Source organism: Barbatula barbatula (assembly GCF_947034865.1).
Source record: "Barbatula barbatula genome assembly, chromosome: 6".
Classification (NCBI taxonomy): domain Eukaryota; kingdom Metazoa; phylum Chordata; class Actinopteri; order Cypriniformes; family Nemacheilidae; genus Barbatula; species Barbatula barbatula.
In genome coordinates this window covers 1,954,655-1,979,114 of record NC_136765.1, presented here as the reverse complement: position 1 = coordinate 1,979,114, position 24,460 = coordinate 1,954,655, and positions in this window count along the sequence as shown.

Here is a 24,460-nt window from a genome sequence, read left to right as displayed (position 1 = left end):
GTGCGAGTGTAATATAGATGTGTTTCGCGCGCGTCGAGTGTATATGTACGTGCGACTGTAATATAGATGTGTTTCGCGCACGTCGAGTGTATATGTGCGTGCGAGTGTAATATAGATGTGTTTCGCGCGCGTCGAGTGTATATGTGCGTGTGAGTGTAATATAGATGTGTTTCGCGCGCGTCGAGTGTATATGTGCGTGCGAGTGTAATATAGATGTGTTTCGCGCGCGTCGAGTGTATATGTGCGTGCGACTGTAATATAGATGTGTTTCGCGCGCGTCGAGTGTATATGTGCGTGTGAGTGTTTTATAGATGTGTTTCGCGCGCGTCGAGTGTATATGTGCGTGTGAGTGTTTTATAGATGTGTTTCGCGCGCGTCGAGTGTATATGTACGTTCGAGTGTTTTATAGATGTGTTTCGCGCGCGTCAAGTGTATATGTGCGTGCGAGTGTAATATAGATGTGTTTCGCGCGCGTCGAGTGTATCCGTACGTGCGAGTGTAATATAGATGTGTTTCGCGCGCGTCGAGTGTATATGTGCGTGCGAGTGTAATATAGATGTGTTTCGCGCGCGTCGAGTGTATATGTGCGTGCGAGTGTAATATAGATGTGTTTCGCGCGCGTCGAGTGTATATGTGCGTGCGACTGTAATATAGATGTGTTTCGCGCGCGTCGAGTGTATATGTGCGTGTGAGTGTTTTATAGATGTGTTTCGCGCGCGTCGAGTGTATATGTGCGTGCGAGTGTAATATAGATGTGTTTCGCGCGCGTCGAGTGTATATGTACGTGCGACTGTAATATAGATGTGTTTCGCGCGCGTCGAGTGTATATGTACGTGCGAGTGTAATATAGATGTGTTTCGCGCGCGTCGAGTGTATCCGTACGTGCGAGTGTAATATAGATGTGTTTCGCGCGCGTCGAGTGTATATGTGCGTGCGAGTGTAATATAGATGTGTTTCGCGCGCGTCGAGTGTATATGTACGTGCGACTGTAATATAGATGTGTTTCGCGCACGTCGAGTGTATATGTGCGTGCGAGTGTAATATAGATGTGTTTCGCGCGCGTCGAGTGTATATGTGCGTGTGAGTGTAATATAGATGTGTTTCGCGCGCGTCGAGTGTATATGTGCGTGCGAGTGTAATATAGATGTGTTTCGCGCGCGTCGAGTGTATATGTGCGTGCGACTGTAATATAGATGTGTTTCGCGCGCGTCGAGTGTATATGTGCGTGTGAGTGTTTTATAGATGTGTTTCGCGCGCGTCGAGTGTATATGTGCGTGTGAGTGTTTTATAGATGTGTTTCGCGCGCGTCGAGTGTATATGTACGTTCGAGTGTTTTATAGATGTGTTTCGCGCGCGTCAAGTGTATATGTGCGTGCGAGTGTAATATAGATGTGTTTCGCGCGCGTCGAGTGTATCCGTACGTGCGAGTGTAATATAGATGTGTTTCGCGCGCGTCGAGTGTATATGTGCGTGCGAGTGTAATATAGATGTGTTTCGCGCGCGTCGAGTGTATATGTGCGTGCGAGTGTAATATAGATGTGTTTCGCGCGCGTCGAGTGTATATGTGCGTGCGACTGTAATATAGATGTGTTTCGCGCGCGTCGAGTGTATATGTGCGTGTGAGTGTTTTATAGATGTGTTTCGCGCGCGTCGAGTGTATATGTGCGTGCGAGTGTAATATAGATGTGTTTCGCGCGCGTCGAGTGTATATGTGCGTGCGAGTGTAATATAGATGTGTTTCGCGCGCGTCGAGTGTATATGTGCGTGCGAGTGTAATATAGATGTGTTTCGCGCGCGTCGAGTGTATATGTACGTGCGAGTGTAATATAGATGTGTTTCGCGTGCGTCGAGTGTATATGTGCGTGTAAGTGTAATATAGATGTGTTTCGCGCGCGTCGAGTGTATATGTGCGTGCGAGTGTAATATAGATGTGTTTCGCGCGCGTCGAGTGTATCCGTACGTGCGAGTGTAATATAGATGTGTTTCGCGCGCGTCGAGTGTATATGTACGTGCGACTGTAATATAGATGTGTTTCGCGCGCGTCGAGTGTATATGTACGTGCGAGTGTAATATAGATGTGTTTCGCGCGCGTCGAGTGTATCCGTACGTGCGAGTGTAATATAGATGTGTTTGGCACGCGTCGAGTGTATATGTACGTTCGAGTGTTTTATAGATGTGTTTCGCGCGCGTCGAGTGTATATGTACGTTCGAGTGTTTTATAGATGTGTTTCGCGCGCGTCGAGTGTATATGTACGTGCGACTGTAATATAGATGTGTTTCTCGCGCGTCGAGTGTATATGTGCGTGCGACTGTAATATAGATGTGTTTCGCGCGCGTCGAGTGTATATGTGCGTGTGAGTGTTTTATAGATGTGTTTCGCGCGCGTCGAGTGTATATGTGCGTGCGAGTGTAATATAGATGTGTTTCGCGCGCGTCGAGTGTATATGTGCGTGCGAGTGTAATATAGATGTGTTTCGCGCGCGTCGAGTGTATATGTGCGTGTGAGTGTTTTATAGATGTGTTTCGCGCGCGTCGAGTGTATATGTGCGTGTGAGTGTAATATAGATGTGTTTCGCGCGCGTCGAGTGTATATGTGCGTGTGAGTGTTTTATAGATGTGTTTCGCGCGCGTCGAGTGTATATGTGCGTGCGAGTGTAATATAGATGTGTTTCGCGCGCGTCGAGTGTATATGTGCGTGCGAGTGTAATATAGATGTGTTTCGCGCGCGTCGAGTGTATATGTGCGTGTGAGTTTTTTATAGTTGTGTTTCGCGCGCGTCGAGTGTATATGTGCGTGCGAATGTAATATAGATGTGTTTCGCGCGCGTCGAGTGTATATGTACGTGCGAGTGTAATATAGATGTGTTTCGCGCGCGTCGAGTGTATATGTGCGTGTGAGTGTTTTATAGATGTGTTTCGCGCGCGTCGAGTGTATATGTACGTGCGAGTGTAATATAGATGTGTTTTGCGCGCGTCGAGTGTATATGTGCGTGCGAGTGTAATATAGATGTGTTTCGCGCGCGTCGAGTGTATATGTGCGTACGAGTGTAATATAGATGTGTTTCGCGCGCGTCGAGTGTATATGTGCGTGTGAGTGTTTCGCGCGCGTCAAGTGTATATGTACGTGCGAGTGTTTTATAGATGTGTTTCGCGCGCGTCGAGTGTATATGTGCGTGCGACTGTAATATAGATGTGTTTCGCGCGCGTCGAGTGTATATGTACGTGCGAGTGTAATATAGATGTGTTTCTCGCGCGTCGAGTGTATATGTGCGTGTGAGTGTAATATAGATGTGTTTCGCGCGCGTCGAGTGTATATGTACGTGCGAGTGTAATATAGATGTGTTTCGCGCGCGTCGAGTGTATATGTGCGTGCGAGTGTAATATAGATGTGTTTCGCGCGCGTCGAGTGTATATGTGCGTGCAAGGGTAATATAGATGTGTTTTGCGCGCGTCGAGTGTATATGTACGTGCGAGTGTAATATAGAGGTGTTTCGCGCGCGTCGAGTGTATATGTGCGTGCGAGTGTAATATAGATGTGTTTCGCGCGCGTCGAGTGTATATGTGCGTGTGAGTGTTTTATAGATGTGTTTCGCGCGCGTCGAGTGTATATGTGCGTGTGAGTGTAATATAGATGTGTTTCGCGCGCGTCGAGTGTATATGTGCGTGCGACTGTAATATAGATGTGTTTCGCGCGCGTCGAGTGTATATGTGCGTGCGAGTGTAATATAGATGTGTTTCGCGCGCGTCGAGTGTATATGTGCGTGCGACTGTAATATAGATGTGTTTCGCGCGCGTCGAGTGTATATGTGCGTGTGAGTGTAATATAGATGTGTTTCGCGCGCGTCGAGTGTATATGTGCGTGCGACTGTAATATAGATGTGTTTCGCGCGCGTCGAGTGTATATGTGCGTGCGAGTGTAATATAGATGTGTTTCGCGCGCGTCGAGTGTATATGTGCGTGCGAGTGTAATATAGATGTGTTTCGCGCGCGTCGAGTGTATATGTGCGTGTGAGTGTAATATAGATGTGTTTCGCGCGCGTCGAGTGTATATGTGCGTGCGACTGTAATATAGATGTGTTTCGCGCGCGTCGAGTGTATATGTACGTGCGAGTGTAATATAGATGTGTTTCGCGCGCGTCGAGTGTATATGTGCGTGCGAGTGTAATATAGATGTGTTTCGCGCGCGTCGAGTGTATATGTGCGTGCGAGTGTAATATAGATGTGTTTCGCGCGCGTCGAGTGTATATGTGCGTGTGAGTGTTTTATAGATGTGTTTCGCGCGCGTCGAGTGTATATGTGCGTGCGAGTGTAATATAGATGTGTTTCGCGCGCGTCGAGTGTATATGTGCGTGCGAGTGTAATATAGATGTGTTTTGCGCGCGTCGAGTGTATATGTACGTGCGAGTGTAATATAGATGTGTTTCGCGCGCGTCGAGTGTATATGTGCGTGCGAGTGTAATATAGATGTGTTTCGCGCGCGTCGAGTGTATATGTACGTGCGAGTGTAATATAGATGTGTTTCGCGCGCGTCGAGTGTATATGTGCGTGTGAGTGTTTTATAGATGTGTTTCGCGCGCGTCGAGTGTATATGTGCGTGCGAGTGTAATATAGATGTGTTTCGCGCGCGTCGAGTGTATATGTGCGTGCGAGTGTAATATAGATGTGTTTTGCGCGCGTCGAGTGTATATGTACGTGCGAGTGTAATATAGATGTGTTTCGCGCGCGTCGAGTGTATATGTGCGTGCGACTGTAATATAGATGTGTTTCGCGCGCGTCGAGTGTATATGTGCGTGTGAGTGTTTTATAGATGTGTTTCGCGCGCGTCGAGTGTATATGTGCGTGCGAGTGTAATATAGATGTGTTTTGCGCGCGTCGAGTGTATATGTACGTGCGAGTGTAATATAGATGTGTTTCTCGCGCGTCGAGTGTATATGTGCGTGCGAGTGTAATATAGATGTGTTTCGCGCGCGTCGAGTGTATATGTACGTGCGAGTGTAATATAGATGTGTTTCGCGCGCGTCGAGTGTATATGTGCGTGCGACTGTAATATAGATGTGTTTCGCGCGCGTCGAGTGTATATGTACGTGCGAGTGTAATATAGATGTGTTTCGCGCGCGTCGAGTGTATATGTGCGTGTGAGTGTAATATAGATGTGTTTCGCGCGCGTCGAGTGTATATGTGCGTGCGACTGTAATATAGATGTGTTTCGCGCGCGTCGAGTGTATATGTGCGTGTGAGTGTTTTATAGATGTGTTTCGCGCGCGTCGAGTGTATATGTGCGTGTGAGTGTAATATAGATGTGTTTCGCGCGCGTCGAGTGTATATGTACGTGCGAGTGTAATATAGATGTGTTTCGCGCGCGTCGAGTGTATATGTACGTGCGAGTGTAATATAGATGTGTTTCGCGCGCGTCGAGTGTATATGTGCGTGCGAGTGTAATATAGATGTGTTTCGCGCGCGTCGAGTGTATATGTGCGTGCGACTGTAATATAGATGTGTTTCGCGCGCGTCGAGTGTATATGTACGTGCGAGTGTTTTATAGATGTGTTTCGCGCGCGTCGAGTGTATATGTGCGTGTGAGTGTAATATAGATGTGTTTCGCGCGCGTCGAGTGTATATGTGCGTGCGAGTGTAATATAGATGTGTTTCGCGCGCGTCGAGTGTATATGTGCGTGCGAGTGTAATATAGATGTGTTTCGCGCGCGTCGAGTGTATATGTGCGTGCGAGTGTAATATAGATGTGTTTCGCGCGCGTCGAGTGTATATGTGCGTGCGACTGTAATATAGATGTGTTTCGCGCGCGTCGAGTGTATATGTGCGTGTGAGTGTTTTATAGATGTGTTTCGCGCGTGTCGAGTGTATATGTGCGTGCGAGTGTAATATAGATGTGTTTCGCGCGCGTCGAGTGTATATGTGCGTGCGAGTGTAATATAGATGTGTTTCGCGCGCGTCGAGTGTATATGTGCGTGCGAGTGTAATATAGATGTGTTTTGCGCGCGTCGAGTGTATATGTGCGTGTGAGTGTTTCGCGCGCGTCAAGTGTATATGTACGTGCGAGTGTTTTATAGATGTTTCGCGCGCGTCGAGTGTATATGTGCGTGCGAGTGTTTTATAGATGTGTTTCGCGTGCGTCGAGTGTATATGTGCGTGCGAGTGTAATATAGATGTGTTTCGCGCGCGTCGAGTGTATATGTACGTGCGAATGTAATATAGATGTGTTTTGCGCGCGTCGAGTGTATATGTGCGTGCGAGTGTAATATAGATGTGTTTCGCGCGCGTCGAGTGTATATGTGCGTGCGACTGTAATATAGATGTGTTTCGCGCGCGTCGAGTGTATATGTGCGTGCGAGTGTAATATAGATGTGTTTCGCGCGCGTCGAGTGTATATGTACGTGCGAGTGTAATATAGATGTGTTTCGCGCGCGTCGAGTGTATATGTGCGTGCGAATGTAATATAGATGTGTTTCGCGCGCGTCGAGTGTATATGTACGTGCGAGTGTAATATAGATGTGTTTCGCGTGCGTCGAGTGTATATGTGCGTGTAAGTGTAATATAGATGTGTTTCGCGCGCGTCGAGTGTATATGTACGTGCGAGTGTAATATAGATGTGTTTCGCGTGCGTCGAGTGTATATGTGCGTGTGAGTGTAATATAGATGTGTTTCGCGCGCGTCGAGTGTATATGTGCGTGCGAGTGTAATATAGATGTGTTTCGCGCGAGTCGAGTGTATATGTGCGTGCGAGTGTAATATAGATGTGTTTCGCGCGCGTCGAGTGTATATGTGCGTGTGAGTGTTTTATAGATGTGTTTCGCGCGCGTCGAGTGTATATGTGCGTGCGAGTGTAATATAGATGTGTTTCGCGCGCGTCGAGTGTATATGTACGTGCGACTGTAATATAGATGTGTTTCGCGCGCGTCGAGTGTATATGTGCGTGCGAGTGTAATATAGATGTGTTTCGCACGCGTCGAGTGTATATGTGCGTGCGAGTGTAATATAGATGTGTTTCGCGCGCGTCGAGTGTATATGTGCGTGCGAGTGTAATATAGATGTGTTTCGCGCGCGTCGAGTGTATATGTGCGTGCGAGTGTAATATAGATGTGTTTCGCGCGCGTCGAGTGTATATGTGCGTGTGAGTGTTTTATAGATGTGTTTCGCGCGCGTCGAGTGTATATGTGCGTGCGAGTGTAATATAGATGTGTTTCGCGCGCGTCGAGTGTATATGTACGTGCGACTGTAATATAGATGTGTTTCGCGCGCGTCGAGTGTATATGTACGTGCGAGTGTAATATAGATGTGTTTCGCGCGCGTCGAGTGTATCCGTACGTGCGAGTGTAATATAGATGTGTTTCGCGCGCGTCGAGTGTATATGTGCGTGCGAGTGTAATATAGATGTGTTTCGCGCGCGTCGAGTGTATATGTACGTGCGACTGTAATATAGATGTGTTTCGCGCACGTCGAGTGTATATGTGCGTGCGAGTGTAATATAGATGTGTTTCGCGCGCGTCGAGTGTATATGTGCGTGTGAGTGTAATATAGATGTGTTTCGCGCGCGTCGAGTGTATATGTGCGTGCGAGTGTAATATAGATGTGTTTCGCGCGCGTCGAGTGTATATGTGCGTGCGACTGTAATATAGATGTGTTTCGCGCGCGTCGAGTGTATATGTGCGTGTGAGTGTTTTATAGATGTGTTTCGCGCGCGTCGAGTGTATATGTGCGTGTGAGTGTTTTATAGATGTGTTTCGCGCGCGTCGAGTGTATATGTGCGTGTGAGTGTTTTATAGATGTGTTTCGCGCGCGTCGAGTGTATATGTACGTTCGAGTGTTTTATAGATGTGTTTCGCGCGCGTCAAGTGTATATGTGCGTGCGAGTGTAATATAGATGTGTTTCGCGCGCGTCGAGTGTATCCGTACGTGCGAGTGTAATATAGATGTGTTTCGCGCGTGTCGAGTGTATATGTGCGTGCGAGTGTAATATAGATGTGTTTCGCGCGCGTCGAGTGTATATGTGCGTGCGAGTGTAATATAGATGTGTTTCGCGCGCGTCGAGTGTATATGTGCGTGCGACTGTAATATAGATGTGTTTCGCGCGCGTCGAGTGTATATGTGCGTGTGAGTGTTTTATAGATGTGTTTCGCGCGCGTCGAGTGTATATGTGCGTGCGAGTGTAATATAGATGTGTTTCGCGCGCGTCGAGTGTATATGTGCGTGCGAGTGTAATATAGATGTGTTTCGCGCGCGTCGAGTGTATATGTGCGTGCGAGTGTAATATAGATGTGTTTCGCGCGCGTCGAGTGTATATGTACGTGCGAGTGTAATATAGATGTGTTTCGCGTGCGTCGAGTGTATATGTGCGTGTAAGTGTAATATAGATGTGTTTCGCGCGCGTCGAGTGTATATGTGCGTGCGAGTGCAATATAGATGTGTTTCGCGCGAGTCGAGTGTATATGTGCGTGTGAGTGTTTTATAGATGTGTTTCGCGCGCGTCGAGTGTATATGTGCGTGCGAGTGTAATATAGATGTGTTTCGCGCGCGTCGAGTGTATATGTGCGTGCGAGTGTAATATAGATGTGTTAGGCGCGCGTCGAGTGTATATGTGCGTGCGAGTGTAATATAGATGTGTTTCGCGCGCGTCGAGTGTATATGTGCGTGCGAGTGTAATATAGATGTGTTTCGCGCGCGTCGAGTGTATATGTGCGTGCGACTGTAATATAGATGTGTTTCGCGCGCGTCGAGTGTATATGTGCGTGTGAGTTTTTTATAGTTGTGTTTCGCGCGCGTCGAGTGTATATGTGCGTGCGAATGTAATATAGATGTGTTTCGCGCGCGTCGAGTGTATATGTACGTGCGAGTGTAATATAGATGTGTTTCGCGCGCGTCGAGTGTATATGTGCGTGCGAGTGTAATATAGATGTGTTTCGCGCGCGTCGAGTGTATATGTACGTGCGAGTGTAATATAGATGTGTTTCGCGCGCGTCGAGTGTATATGTGCGTGTGAGTGTAATATAGATGTGTTTCGCGCGCGTCGAGTGTATATGTGCGTGTGAGTGTTTTATAGATGTGTTTCGCGCGCGTCGAGTGTATATGTGCGTGCGAGTGTAATATAGATGTGTTTCGCGCGCGTCGAGTGTATATGTACGTGCGACTGTAATATAGATGTGTTTCGCGCGCGTCGAGTGTATATGTGCGTGCGAGTGTAATATAGATGTGTTTCGCGCGCGTCGAGTGTATCCGTACGTGCGAGTGTAATATAGATGTGTTTCGCGCGCGTCGAGTGTATATGTGCGTGCGAGTGTAATATAGATGTGTTTCGCGCGCGTCGAGTGTATATGTGCGTGCGAGTGTAATATAGATGTGTTCCGCGCGCGTCGAGTGTATATGTACGTTCGAGTGTTTTATAGATGTGTTTCGCGCGCGTCGAGTGTATATGTACGTGCGACTGTAATATAGATGTGTTTCGCGCGCGTCGAGTGTATATGTACGTGCGAGTGTAATATAGATGTGTTTCGCGCGCGTCGAGTGTATCCGTACGTGCGAGTGTAATATAGATGTGTTTGGCACGCGTCGAGTGTATATGTACGTTCGAGTGTTTTATAGATGTGTTTCGCGCGCGTCGAGTGTATATGTACGTTCGAGTGTTTTATAGATGTGTTTCGCGCGCGTCGAGTGTATATGTACGTGCGACTGTAATATAGATGTGTTCCGCGCGCGTCGAGTGTATATGTGCGTGCGAGTGTTTTATAGATGTGTTTCGCGCGCGTCGAGTGTATATGTACGTGCGACTGTAATATAGATGTGTTTCGCGCGCGTCGAGTGTATATGTACGTGCGAGTGTAATATAGATGTGTTTCGCGCGCGTCGAGTGTATCCGTACGTGCGAGTGTAATATAGATGTGTTTCGCGCGCGTCGAGTGTATATGTACGTGCGACTGTAATATAGATGTGTTTCGCGCGCGTCGAGTGTATATGTGCGTGCGAGTGTAATATAGATGTGTTTCACGCGCGTCGAGTGTATATGTACGTGCGAGTGTAATATAGATGTGTTTCGCGCGCGTCGAGTGTATCCGTACGTGCGAGTGTAATATAGATGTGTTTGGCACGCGTCGAGTGTATATGTGCGTGCGAGTGTAATATAGATGTGTTTCGCGCGCGTCGAGTGTATATGTCTATGGCTATCAGCTGGATGATCTCAGTCTCATATTCTCCTTCACTGGCGAGGATATGTAGAGCGATCTCTCGTGGAAGGGGGTCAGGTTCATCGGGCTACAAGAAACACAAGTTTGTCAGGATCAGCTCGATCTTACACAAACTCTATAAAAATGATGATGATGGTTTAAAATGATTAACAGTTTACTTACTATGCAAATGCGATCCAGATGCCCGGTCCTGGCAATTTTCACCGCCACCTGATCGACAAAACAAAGCAAAACATGATTTACAGTCGAGTCATACAGAAGTTATTCATCCTGAACAGACATATAACACATTTAAAACAATAGAGAGCATGTTAGTACTCCAAATAACAGACATCAGACACATTAAGAAGACTTGTGAAGGAAAATCTAACCTGAAGGCCGTCGCTCACACGGGTCGCTTCATAGATGGATCCGTTTCCTCCTTTACTCAGCATTTTACCCATCTTATACTGACAGTTGTTGATATCTGTCAAAAGATAAATGTAGTTGACATGAAAGGCTTTTTTCTGTATGAATGTGATGTTATCCTTATTATAAATGCATCTTGCAGTGTAGGGTCACAGTCTGTACACTGACATTGATTTTAGCCAAAGGCACAGTGTGTGTGACATGGCATGATTTTGAGCAGCCTCATAAAAATGCACCAAGGCTTTCCTACAGTTAAAACCAAAAAACTATGCTTCGTGTTGTACAATCATGGTTTTGCCGATGGTAAACAATATGACAAAACATGGTGACTACACTCAGCACATTAAACCATGGTTATTTTCCTAAAGGAAGAGTTGCACCGAAGCACGGCCGGTGTGTGTTTAGAGACATGACAAGACACTTCTCGTCCGGTGTGCAGCCTGAATAATACTGACCTACTGACACCCCCTCAAAATGGCCGTCATACATCTCCACACAGCCGACCTGAAACCACTCGTGAAACAGGATATCTCTCAGCTGAATCCGTTGATGTGGCTCCTCCTGCAGGCAAGCGTTAATAAATGATGTTTTATTAACAAAGTTCGGGAGGAACCTAAGCATATAAATCAGCCCGATGTTCCATCAGCAGCAATCACCTATCAGCCGAGCACGCAATCTCTACTTAATGATCTAGGCTGGTTCACCATCAGCAATCACCGTATATACCCCTATCAGCTCCTGCAAGCTCTATCATAAATAGACAAACAATCTTACCTGTTGCATCTTGCCAGATAAGCATCCCTCCTCCACCCCAGCTCCTCTCATTTTCTCTAAAGTCCCGCAGGACCCTCGGGTGGGGGGGGGTGTGTTCTGGGCTCGAGCTGGTTCCGAGCCCGGAGCACTTGCTCTGAGCAGGGTAGAGTGCTCCGGGTTCGGATAGATCCGGCGGGCTCGGACCCCACTCCCTGTACAACACGCCAAATACGCATAACCTGCATTCCCAGGCTTTACCATCTATCCCAACAAGGAGCTGTTTATTGGCGAGGGCGAACTCGTGAAAACTGAAGGATTCTGTGCAGAAACACGGAAGAAGACGTTATTACTTTAAACTGAAAATTCATCTCACTGTCGTGTTTTTCTATCTTTGTTCAGTTTGATATTATGTAGAATTAAAGATCTCACCTTTGGTCGGCTCATCTTTTTTCAACTCTTTGCTGTCGATTGCTTCTGGGAGTTTGTGCCAGGAACAGTCCAGCACATCATTATATACAGCATCTGCACGAGTGACCTTGCCGGCAACGCGTGATACTCGCCCGTTTTCACGAACTCCGGACACCAGTAATCCATTGTGCCTGAAGGAAGCAGATTTCTATGTTGTATCAACACTGAAAGTGAGTCTAACACTATGTGAAGGCTGACATAAAACATACCCCAAAATTTGCTGTAACAAGTTTCTTTGAGCAGATCGGCACGGCCAAAGTCGATGAGTTTGACATCAAATGTTTCGGTGTTAATCAGGAAGTTTTCCAGTTTGATGCCCATGTGGAAAACTCCCCGTTTAAAACATTGGATAACAGCCTTGACCACCTGCCACTTGACAATCCGGGCTAAGTCCTCTGGGACTTTTTCTCCTTTGCTTTCACAAAATCCACACAAGTCCATCACGCAGGGAGACGGGTTCTCTAGGACCATGATGCATTTGTCACCACGCTCCTCCCAGTCCAAGAGCTGGATGATCTCACGAACATGTTCTCCTTCACTGGCGAGGATATGAAGAGCGATCTCTCGTGGAAGGGGGTCAGGACGACCGGGCTACAAGAAACACAAGTTTGTCAGGATCAGCTCGATCTTACACAAACTCTATAAAAATGATGATGATGGTTTAAAATGATTAACAGTTTACTTACTATGCAAATGCGATCCAGATGCCCGGTCCTGGCAATTTTCACCGCCACCTGATCGACAAAACAAAGCAAAACATGAATTACAGTCGAGTCATACAGAAGTTATTCATCCTGAACAGACATATAACACATTTAAAACAATAGAGAGCATGTTAGTACTCCAAATAACAGACATCAGACACATTAAGAAGACTTGTGAAGGAAAATCTAACCTGAAGCCCATCGCTCGTACGGGTCGCTTTATAGACGGATCCAAATCCTCCTTTACTCAGCATTTTACCCATCTTATACTGACAGTTGTTGATTTCTGTTGAAAGATAAATGTAGTTGACATCTGATCACATGCAAACCACATGCAAGACTATAATTCAGATGGTTTTACTCATGAAAACACAGATCTGGATAAGAACATGATTGCTGGTGTGTAAAATATACTTTTTTGTAGTCTTTGTGTTTTATTATTGACCTAAAGACAAAGTTTATATAGTAGTCAATTTAGCCAAATCCCATCAAAGTGCAAATGTTTTCATCAGGACAGGAAGAACAATGTTCAGAAGACATTAAAACAGTGGCACAGATGTTGTGTCAAATGTGTGTTGTGTATGTTGGGATCATAGAAGTAAACTCACTATAAATCACATTCCCGTCCTCATTATTCTCCAGCAGATCAACACTTTCTTTGTCGGAGACTGAAGAGACTGTGGGTCGGGGGACGTTGGGATTCACGTCAAAGAGAGAGAGAACCGGTGTGAAGAGCCCTTCATCACTGGAGTCAGACACTTGATGTGAAGTCAGCGGGTCTCCGGCCTCCGTCAGATCATCAGATTCATTCAGGACATCAGGAGTTTCCTGCATCTGATCTATAGATGGAAATGATTTCATACAGATGTTGAAATATCAAACACTGTGCATTAAACTTTGCTTGCAGAACATTAAAAAGTGACAAATTTGACTCAGATTCAGGATTTGTTCATTTCCCAGCAAACATCTTCCTTTCATTGAAGAAGATCAATGTGACAGACATCATGTAACATAACAATAATCATACAGAACAGAAGCTTAAGCACAACATCAGGACTATTGTCAACACTACAGTAAGACACATTTAGACATAAATAACTCTTAGCAGATCATGAACTTAATAATCAACAACTGACGCTAAACTTGAACATAATCTCATAATAACGTGTTGATATTATTCACCTTCAGGATTTCTGTCAGACTCTTCTCTCTCACTTTCAGCTCCTCTGGAGCGTACACACACAGAAAACAACATGTTTGACCTTTAGAGACATGATGTGACGCTTCTCGCCCCATGTGTTGGTCTCTTTATAATTACCTTTTTGGTGTCCCTCCAAACAGGCTGTCAATCACCTCGCTTTCAACAGTTCACTTTGGCCTGAAACGAACAAAACTCTTGTGTATAGTCTACATATATGACAATGACAACAGGTTTGACTTGAAGATCAATCTTAGCTGACCTGAAACCAATCGTGAAGCAGGATGTATTTCAGCCAAGTCCGTTGATGTGGATCCTCATGCAGACAATCGTTAATAAACTTGCAGCAGTCTGTGCAGAAAGACGGAAGAAGCCGGTATTACCTCAAACTATGTTTGTTCTGTTAGATATCATTTTGAAATACAGTTGTTCTGATGAAGATCTCACTTTTGGTCAAGCCATTCTTTTTCCGCATTTTCTTGTCGATCCAGCAAAAGGTGTATTTTTCAGGACGATTCTTGCACACCAATCTGTACAACATCAGGCCGAGCGACCACACCGTCGCCGGCAAGGCGTGACACTCGCCCGTTTCCAGCATCTCAGGGCAGCAGTCCTTCTGTGTGCCTGAAACAGATTTGATGTGATTTCTACGGTTACATCAAGACTAAAAGTGAGTCTAATGTGAATTCTGACATCTCAATATTAATGTAAAGGACTCGTCTGAAGAGATAAAACATACCCATATATGTGTTGTAACTTGTTTTTTTGAATAGATCGCCACAGTCAAAGTTGATGAGTTTGACCTCGAATGTTTCGGTGTTAATCAGGAAGTTTTCCAGTTTGATGTCCATGTGGAAAACTCCCCGTTTGAAACATTCAATAACTGCCTCGATCGCCTGCTTCATGATGCTCTTGGCTAAGTCCTCTGGGATGGCTCCTCCTCTGCATTCAATAAATTGACACAAGTCCATGCATGGAGAAGGACACTCTAGGACCATGATGCATTTGTCACCACGCTCCTCCCAGTCCAAGAGCTGGACGATCTCAGTCTCATATTCTCCTTCACTGGCGAGGATATGTAGAGCGATCTCTCGTGGAAGGGGGTCAGGTTCATCGGGCTACAAGAAACACAAGTTTGTCAGGATCAGCTCGATCTTACACAAACTCTATAAAAATGATGATGATGGTTTAAAATGATTAACAGTTTACTTACTATGCAAATGCGATCCAGATGCCCGGTCCTGGCAATTTTCACCGCCACCTGATCGACAAAACAAAGCAAAACATGAATTACAGTCGAGTCATACAGAAGTTATTCATCCTGAACAGACATATAACACATTTAAAACAATAGAGAGCATGTTAGTACTCTAAATAACAGACATCAGACACATTGAGAAGACTTGTGAAGGAAAATCTAACCTGAAGGCCGTCGCTCACACAGGTCGCTTCATAGATGGATCCGTTTCCTCCTTTACTCAGCATTTTACCCATCTTATACTGACAGTTGTTGATTTCTGTTGAAAGATAAATGTAGTTGACATCTGATCACATGCAAACCACAAACAAGACTATAATTCAGATGGTTTTACTCATGAAAACACAGATCTGGATAAGAACATGATTGCTGGTGTGTAAAATATACTTTTTTGTAGTCTTTGTGTTTTATTATTGACCTAAAGACAAAGTTTATATAGTAGTCAATTTAGCCAAATCCCATCAAAGTGCAAATGTTTTCATCAGGACAGGAAGAACAATGTTCAGAAGACATTAAAACAGTGGCACAGATGTTGTGTCAAATGTGTGTGTTGTGTATGTTGGGATCATAGAAGTAAACTCACTATGAATCACATTCCCGTCCTCATTATTCTCCAGCAGATCAACACTTTCTTTGTCGGAGACTGAAGAGACTGTAGGTCGGGGGACGTTGGGATTCACGTCAGAGAGAGAAAGAACCGGTGTGAAGAGCCCTTCATCACTGGAGTCAGACACTTGATGTGAAGTCAGCAGGTCTCCGGCCTCCGTCAGATCATCAGATTCATTCAGGACATCAGGAGTTTCCTGCATCTGATCTATAGATGGAAATGATTTCATATAGATGGTGAAATATCAAACACTGTGCATTAAACTTTGCTTGCAGAACATTAAAAAGTGACAAATTTGACTCAGATTCAGGATTTGTTCATTTCCCAGCAAACATCTTCCTTTCATTGAAGAAGATCAATGTGACAGACATCATGTAACATAACAATAATCATACAGAACAGAAGCTTAAGCACAACATCAGGACTATTGTCAACATTACAGTAAGACACATTTAGACATAAATAACTCTTAGCAGATCATGAACTTAATAATCAACAACTGACGCTAAACTTGAACATAATCTCATAATAACGTGTTGATATGATTCACCTTCAGGATTTCTGTCAGACTCTTCTCTCTCACTTTCAGCTCCTCTGGAGTTTTTCCTCCACAAGCTCTTCCAGAAGCTCTTCTTCTTCTTCTTCTTCTTCTTCCCCTCATCTCTGTTTTCATCCACCTCTTCATGAACATCTGCTCGAGGTGAACGGTCGCTTTCATCAGCCTGAGCAGATCTGCGGTCTTTCCTCCAAAACTTTCTCCCAAATCTCCTCTTCTTCCTTCCACCATCACTGTTGTCACCCACATCTGTGTCGCTAGCGCCCGCTGGTGGAGGCGAATCAGCGGTGGATTGTACAGGTAGCGTGAACACATCCCTCCGATCGCCATCAGCACTTTCAGCTTGAACGCATTTGCAAACTTTCTGACCCATTTTCACTCTCAGATAACAGCAGAAGTCAACCGTAAGCGCGCGAGGAGCAGAATGACGAGAAACGCGCAGTTTGAGGCTTTAACTGGAGTCAACATCATTGTGACGTCATGTTTGGAACTCAGAAGGTTGTCCGGACCAATCCGGTTGAGTTTCACAGCGTCTGTTTTCTCTTAAATGTATATTGTTTTCATGTATCTGTATGTTTTCATGTTAGGCTGTTTTTTGCTTGTTTTCGTCATGTTTGACACTGTGGCTTTGGTGTAGGGGAGAGCGGGGACGATAATAACGAAAAGTAACGAAAGTAACAGCGATTTACTCAGAGCCCGGACAACATTTGCGTTACAAGCTTTGACGTCACGTTCGGCACGCAACCTGACGTTGCTGCCGAATGTCACGTGATTTCGTGGTCGTTTCCCGCGGTTAGGTCCGGAAAACAGTCTGATGGGGTCTAAAGTCACAATGTGCAACTTTGCTTCAAAGTGAAGTTTTACAAAAGGCTTTCAACACTTGAACAAAACACCACCTGGTATTACTAGACCACACTTGTGAGTTACCGACCACAGCAACAAATGAATTTTTGAAAGTTTTACTTTCGTCCCCGCTATCCACTGAATGTACGTAGCTCGAAAATAATTTAAAGATGTCCCAAATATAAACAAGCAATAAGTTGTGAATAAGGGTTCATATACATTCTATTATCATGTTTTGGTATCTTTGCAAATGTTTTGGTTATTGTCATTTCAGTACTGACAATAATAATTCAAGTAATACTCTTTAATGAAATAATATGCTTCAATTGACAGTTTCTGACTATTCATTATTTCAGTTTTATCATAGATAAAAACTTGCAATGCATTTTAATATAATATACCATACACTTAATTTATGAATCGATCATCATTATCGTTTCATGTATAATGTATGCAGGGCTGCTGGACATAAAGAAGTCATTGTCATCGGTGCGGCAGGTTTAGACAAAAACTCAAATGACCTGGGCTGCATCCGAAAGCACTAAAATGCCAAGGTAGGAGGTTATCTTGCTGTTTCCCGAGACACTCGTAGAATTCTGAATGCAGCACTGATGTAGCCTTCACTTCCTTTAATGTCCCACAATCATGTGCGCGGGCCTCTGTATGTATGTATATATCAAACTGAAATCCATTACGCTGCACTAGGTGAAACCTATCATCTGTCATTACTCCATCTTGTGTTTGGTCTCGCAGGACTTCACGTTTGTGACATCATGCTAAAGGAGTCCAGCAGCAGCATGGTGAAGAACCACACACGCCAATGCCAGGTGGGTACAGGCACAAATGTATGTTTACAGGTAGAAACTAAATAAACGGACACACAAAGTATAACTACATGCACTCACAACTGCTACTTACGTGCTTAAAAATAAGACTCAAAGACATTTCTCAAAATATATTTTGCGTTTAATAACCCTAACCCATATTTGGCATTGGAGACATCAGTTCAGTTCAACCAGGAAGACCTTAGAGTATATAATGCAGATATAATGACATGTATCCAGACATTTAACAAATCACATACTTACGCTTGTCGCTTCATACGGAGTGTAAATGTACCGTCTTCTCTTACTTACATATATATAATCCACAGTCTCACAACATATGTTCTTGGACGTCCGTTTAAAGCTGGACAGAACTTACCTGTCTGCACTACTTGCATTTAACATCACATGAGAAGATAAGAAAGAGCAATAGCAAAAAAAATGTGTGTAAGTGAGTCTATTAGTCAGTAAAGAGAAATAGAGCTACTTAGTACCTGATCTCTTGATATACAGTATGTCTGTCATTTACACTTACAGAATATGGACAGTATTCTTACAATTTACTTATTGTGGATCTGTCTATATCTATATTCCTCAAGTCATTTTGTGTTCACTGCTGAGTAACTTAAAAAATAGTGCTGTGCCTTATTTTGAAAATAGCTAGTAAACTCGATTATTAATGATACATTGGAATTGCAGGACAAGATCGGCATTTTTGTTATAGAAACAATAAACGATTTATACATGTAAGAAAATTGTATTGTATTGCATTACAAACGTGTAGATTCTTTAATAAGAAAAACAAATCTGAAGTAAAACAGGGAATCGGACAGTAATCGAAAACAGCAGCAAGAAATCGATTCTTTCGACTCCCAAACCAAACCCGTATCATGATGACCCATTTTAATAAGTGTACTGTTTAGTCTTGTATGTCCTAATCTCATCCTTGATATTATTATCTCTTCTCTTCTCTTTTTCCTGCACTTCTCATCTCTCCCACTTTCCTTAGATTTTTGTAAAACCACTGACCTTTCTTCTGTGTATCTCATATGGATAGTGCCACCTTACCTTCAACCTTTCCTTAATAATACTTTTGATTTCCTTCTTACAAATACTAACACTTATGTTAATATCATTGTTTTTAATGGCTTCTTTTGCTGCCTTGTCTGCCATTTCACTTCCTTTGAAACCAACATGTGCAGGTACCCATAAAAATATCACTATACGTCCCATTATTTGAATTCTGTATAATGTTTTCTTTATTTCTATTAAAATGTCTGGTCTACTTTCCGAATGACTGTATTGTAAGCTAGCCAATGATGAGTCTGAACAAATAACTGGTTTCAAGGGTCTTACATCCTCTATCCATTATTGCTAATAATATTGCAATAATTTCCCCTGTATAAACCGATAACTCATCACTGATCCTTTTCCTTATTGAAACCCAGTGGCGGCCGGCCAATAGAGGGCGCTAGGGCGCCGCCCCCCTTAAGCCACAAAAAAAAAATTAAAACAATTAAAACAAAAATAGTAGGCCTAATAATAATGAGAAAAACATCAGTATGTCAATATTTGTGTGTTTTAAATATGGAATGCACCCAGTAATACATGTAAAATATGATACAAAATCATATTTGCAACCTTTCCTCTGCCTGTCTGACCGCTTCATCAGCTCTGGGGCGATAGAGAAAGCGCCCCAAGGAGGCGGGTCTATGTAGCAGTTAAGCCAATTGCTAATTTAAGATATGAATGTATGACATAAAATTTAGCCAATCAGCGTTCTTAAATAGAATCCAAGAAGGGCGATCATTTTATCGCCCCAAGCCCTGATAAAATAAGGACTGGGCTCTAGGGGCGCCATTTTTACTAAACGACAATGGCGATCGCGGACGTTACTCCTCCAAGACCCAACCCTAACTCGGTGAAATCTCTCCTCCAAGATCCGTTTGAGAGGGGGACTTTGTCGGAGAAAGTTCGGGTGAAAGAGCTGGGCCCAGATCAACCTGACCTCTCAATCAAACAGCAGGCTAGCGAAAAAGGGAAGCAGTATATGCGCGGCTTCTCCCGTAGCTTCACACACACACACACACGTTTCTTTGTATATAGTTGACCTTAGCATAAAAATCATTCAGTTATATATGGTACTCTAAAAAATGTTAATAGTGTGTTTGCTAATATTACTGTATATATGTTTTGTATCAATTAATTGTTGCAGTTCTGGAGCACATTAACAATTAGTTACATTTAGTTTGATCATAAAATACTTTATGCTATTCTTCCAGTCAAAGGTTTGAGTTCAGCCACTTGATATCCATTTCTATATTATACATCCTTTATACAGTGTAAGAATTCCTATAAACTTTATAATAATTTAATGTTATTGTCCACTTTCCACTCTGTTCTGACAGCATGCATATTGTGTTGCCTATTTACTATCAATGGCACCAACAGCCTTTCCAAAAGATGTTACTTATATGTAGAAATAGTCAATTGTTTACAAGTTCAGTTTAAATGCAAATAAAAGGCTTGTGTTTGTGCATCATGATGTTTATGTTTTTGTGTACGAATGCCTCAACTTTTTAATATTGGCATTAAATAATTACTGACTATTTCACTGAGCACTGCTGTCCTGCAGTTTGTGTTAAATTTTATTGCGATGGTTACGGAAACAAAAAAGTATGGCACAGCCCCACCGAGAATATTTTTCACCAGCCGCCACTGTTGAAACCTGAATCTCTGGAACAATAAAAGCAACTCTTATCATCTTATCTCTACTCTTTGATGCCTCTGTGTGAATCTGAACATAGCTGTGGTACTCATTAATATATGTCTGCGCATTACATGACTTACATTCCTTTTCCTTTCTCATAATTGAAAATCTACTATTGCGTCTGAAGGTAACTAAGGCTGTATTACTGGTAACGGTACTGTTGGACTAACTTTTAACTGATTCGTTTTAAGTTCTATTGCTTTCTCTATTACTGTCCATCTAATACTTTTCGTTTTCCTCCTCTCTTTTTCCCCAACTAGGCTTTGAAGTGTCTAATGTTGGATGCTCTTGACTGTGACCTTGTAAATTAGCCCAATAACTCCTGTAACCTTCTCATTTCTAATGACATTTCCCCCATTTCTACCTGTAGTGTTGTAATTGGTGTAGTTTTTATAGCTCCTGTACATAATAATCTCAATACCTGAAACTGTCTAACTATTCTAATTTTTTTCTCTCCCTGATCAAAAAACCCTTAATCCCTGTATACATTTGACCTTTAATACCTAATTTACCTTATTTGATTAATAACCCTTCTCTCCACATCATGTCGTATGCCTTCTCTATGTCAAAAAACACAGCCACTATACTCTCATTATTTATTTGTGCTTTTCTTATTTCATGTTCTAGACACACAGCTGGATCCATCTCCTAAAACCACTCTGATATTTACATAAATATTTATTATTTCCACATAATACAGTAGCCTTTCATTTACCATTTTTTTTACAGATATTAGCTGTCAAAGTGATAGTGTCACGGTTATGGACACAACCCAAGCGCAGGCAGACTTGATATAAAAACAAAACTTTATTTAAACAAAAGACCCACGATGGGGAAACACATTAACAAAAACCAAGACACAAATGAAAACTAAAACTTCCCACAAGGGGGACAAAACAAACGAAGTCCTTAGAATAATAAATCAACAAAATCCACAAATTTAGAACAGGTACAATCCAACAAGGTGACTTCAACAGGGGTGATGATAACAGATAATGACAATGAACCGACAAGAGACAGAGGGAAACCGGGACTTGATAAAGGGAAACACTGACGAGGACTGATCACACAGGGAGAGTGGCAGCAGGTGACAGGAATGAAACTCTAAGGGAAAGCTAATGAGAGGATTGCAGGAGGCAGGTGAGGGAAATGAAACACTAAGGGGAAGATGTACCAGGGCTGGTGACAAGACTAAACACTAATGGGCCGCTAACAGGGAAACAAGGGGGCGGGACTAAAGGACACGACACCGGAGAGAGAGCACTGCGTGACAAACCAAAACAATGTTCTTTCTCCACACAAAACACATGGGACTGACATGAAAAAACCAAGACAAGGAGAGGCAGGATCATGACAGATAGGTCTATAATTTACTGGATTTGTGCAATCTTTCCCTGGTTTGCGTATTGGAACTATCACCGCCTCCTTCCAATTTTGTAGTAATTTTCCTACTCAAATCTTATTGTACATTTTTTATAAAATATCCTTAGATGATTCACTAAGATGTTTTATCATTATATAGCAAGTCTGATCCATGCCTGGAGCTGATTTCTTGGTAATTCTGAGAGCGCTATTTGACTCTGTCTTCGTAAATGGCAAATTTAATTGATCATTAATGTATTCCTTATTCAGAATTAGCTCTTTATACTTCTCTAACATACTTTCCCTTCCTTTTTTCTCCTCTACACTAATATTATTTGAGTTATGAATTTGATCAACATTTTCCGCCAACATTTCTGCTTTCTCTTAATCTCTTACAGCTATTGTTTCTCCATCCCTTAATATTGGATACCCATATTATCTCCATACTTTATCCCATTCATTCTTTTTATCATTCCCCCTATTTGTTTCCCTTCCCACTGTATTTCAAAATTTCCTCCAAAAATCCTTCTTTGTATTTTTAATGATTCCCCTTACATTTGCTTGCCTTCTTTTATATTCAATAAAAATCTGAAATCTTTGATTCTTTTTTTAACATTTTAAATAAAAAATACAAAAAGCATAAAAAAGCACTTTTCCACTCTTTCTGTACTACATTCTTCTATACTTGTATTAACTTCCACGACTTTAGGGTAATGATGTAATCCTCCCGTTATCTTCCCCATAGTGTTTCATCCCAGTCACCTGCCCCTTTCTCTCTCTGTGTAATCATGTCTTGTTAGTGTTTCTCTTTATTTAGCCCCAGTGAAACGACTTCTGAAATGAGAAAAAATGTAGGGCGGGACTGGATAACTGATTGGATCGTTAAAGGTGAAAGATTTGAATGCCAGTTTGCAATCTGTAAGGTGCTGTAATGAATAATTAGGAGAAATGTCTTCTCATTGGTCAAGAAAACAGTCTCATTAAGAAACAATGAGACACAGACAAGTCATCAATGTCCTATAGTACATCGCCACACATGCCCTGATGAGGATTTTAACCCTGCAAGGCAACTGTAATAACATTGTTTCTGTGATGTTCAATACAACCTACTTCCGTTAACATCTAAATAAATGTTGTTGAATGTTTCGTGGCGCTTTAAGCAACAAAAAAGAGGTAGGACTATACTGACCGTCCAATGGCAAGGCGTTTTTAGCCAACCAATCAGGCAAAATAAAGCCCCGCCTTACATTTTTTATCAAAATAATTGAAGCCGTTTCACTCGGATATACGTCACGATATGGAAAATAAGTCAATCGCAACTTCGATTTCATGGTGACGTACGTTTTTGATTAAAGATTACAAGCGCAAATGAACTTACACTGGAGTGTGAAGTTTTGCTTTCAAGACAATTCAGCAATTTATGTACACAGAAAACATATAGAATGTACTCAGTGAAACTGAGGTAACAATTTGCATTCAGTTCCACAGCTCCTAGATTTAACAGCTATAGGGAGGCACCGATATTTGTCATCTGGTACTCGCCGATACCAATGCCTGTACCTTTCCACAACACAGTGAGACTGATAAAACAAGCAACTCCACCTTAAACAAATTATGGATTATGAAAAATTTCATGTGCTTTTCACAAACTTTTAAAGCCAATTTCAGAACAAATTTAAGTAAGTTATGTCACATGAGGTATCAGTCTTTGGTATCGAGTACATGAGCTTAGCCAAAAAAACGCAATCTTAGAAAACTTGGCAACGATGAAAGGTCCTGGCAGATCGCAAGCCAGATAAATTGTAGAAGCGACATTCTCCTTTTGGACCTTTTTATATATGTTGTGGAGTAATAAGTATGATATTTGTCTTTCAAATTTTACTTTTAAAGTACAAGAACTAAGTAAAGTACAGATACTCAAAGGTTTACTTAAGTACATTACTCAGGTAAATTTACGTCATTACTGAAAAAGTCCTTTAATATTAGAATATTATGTTTTTTACTAGAATTTTTTTGTAATCTGTTACATTGTGAGCCACTTTTGTCACTAGAGCCGTTACAGTGGATTCAATAGCACTTCAATGATGAAATGGATGTTTGAGTTTAGTTGATTCACAAAAAAAGAAAACAAAAGGAAACAATTACTATAATGGTATCGTTTAACAATCTTACTCCAAGAAACAGCCAATTGTAACCTTAGGTATGTGGTAAGTGGTGCACCTCAGTCATTCATCAAAACACATTTTGATCACACAGAGACCATCTCAGTGACTTATATGTCACATGTGCTTCTACAGAGGATTCACGAAGAGGCTGCATTAACTCATTGGGATGTTGGCTACTTTGATTCCAGGAGAACAATTTAGGACTCGAGAGGATCTGCCATTAAATTATTAAAACTTAAAACTTTCTTCATGGTGAATCGTAATATCGGCGCTCCATTGATGATGGCTTTTTATAGTCGTGGTGCAAGCGCTTAACCCAGGCTCACCCAGAGTCAATTGAACTAATTCAAAT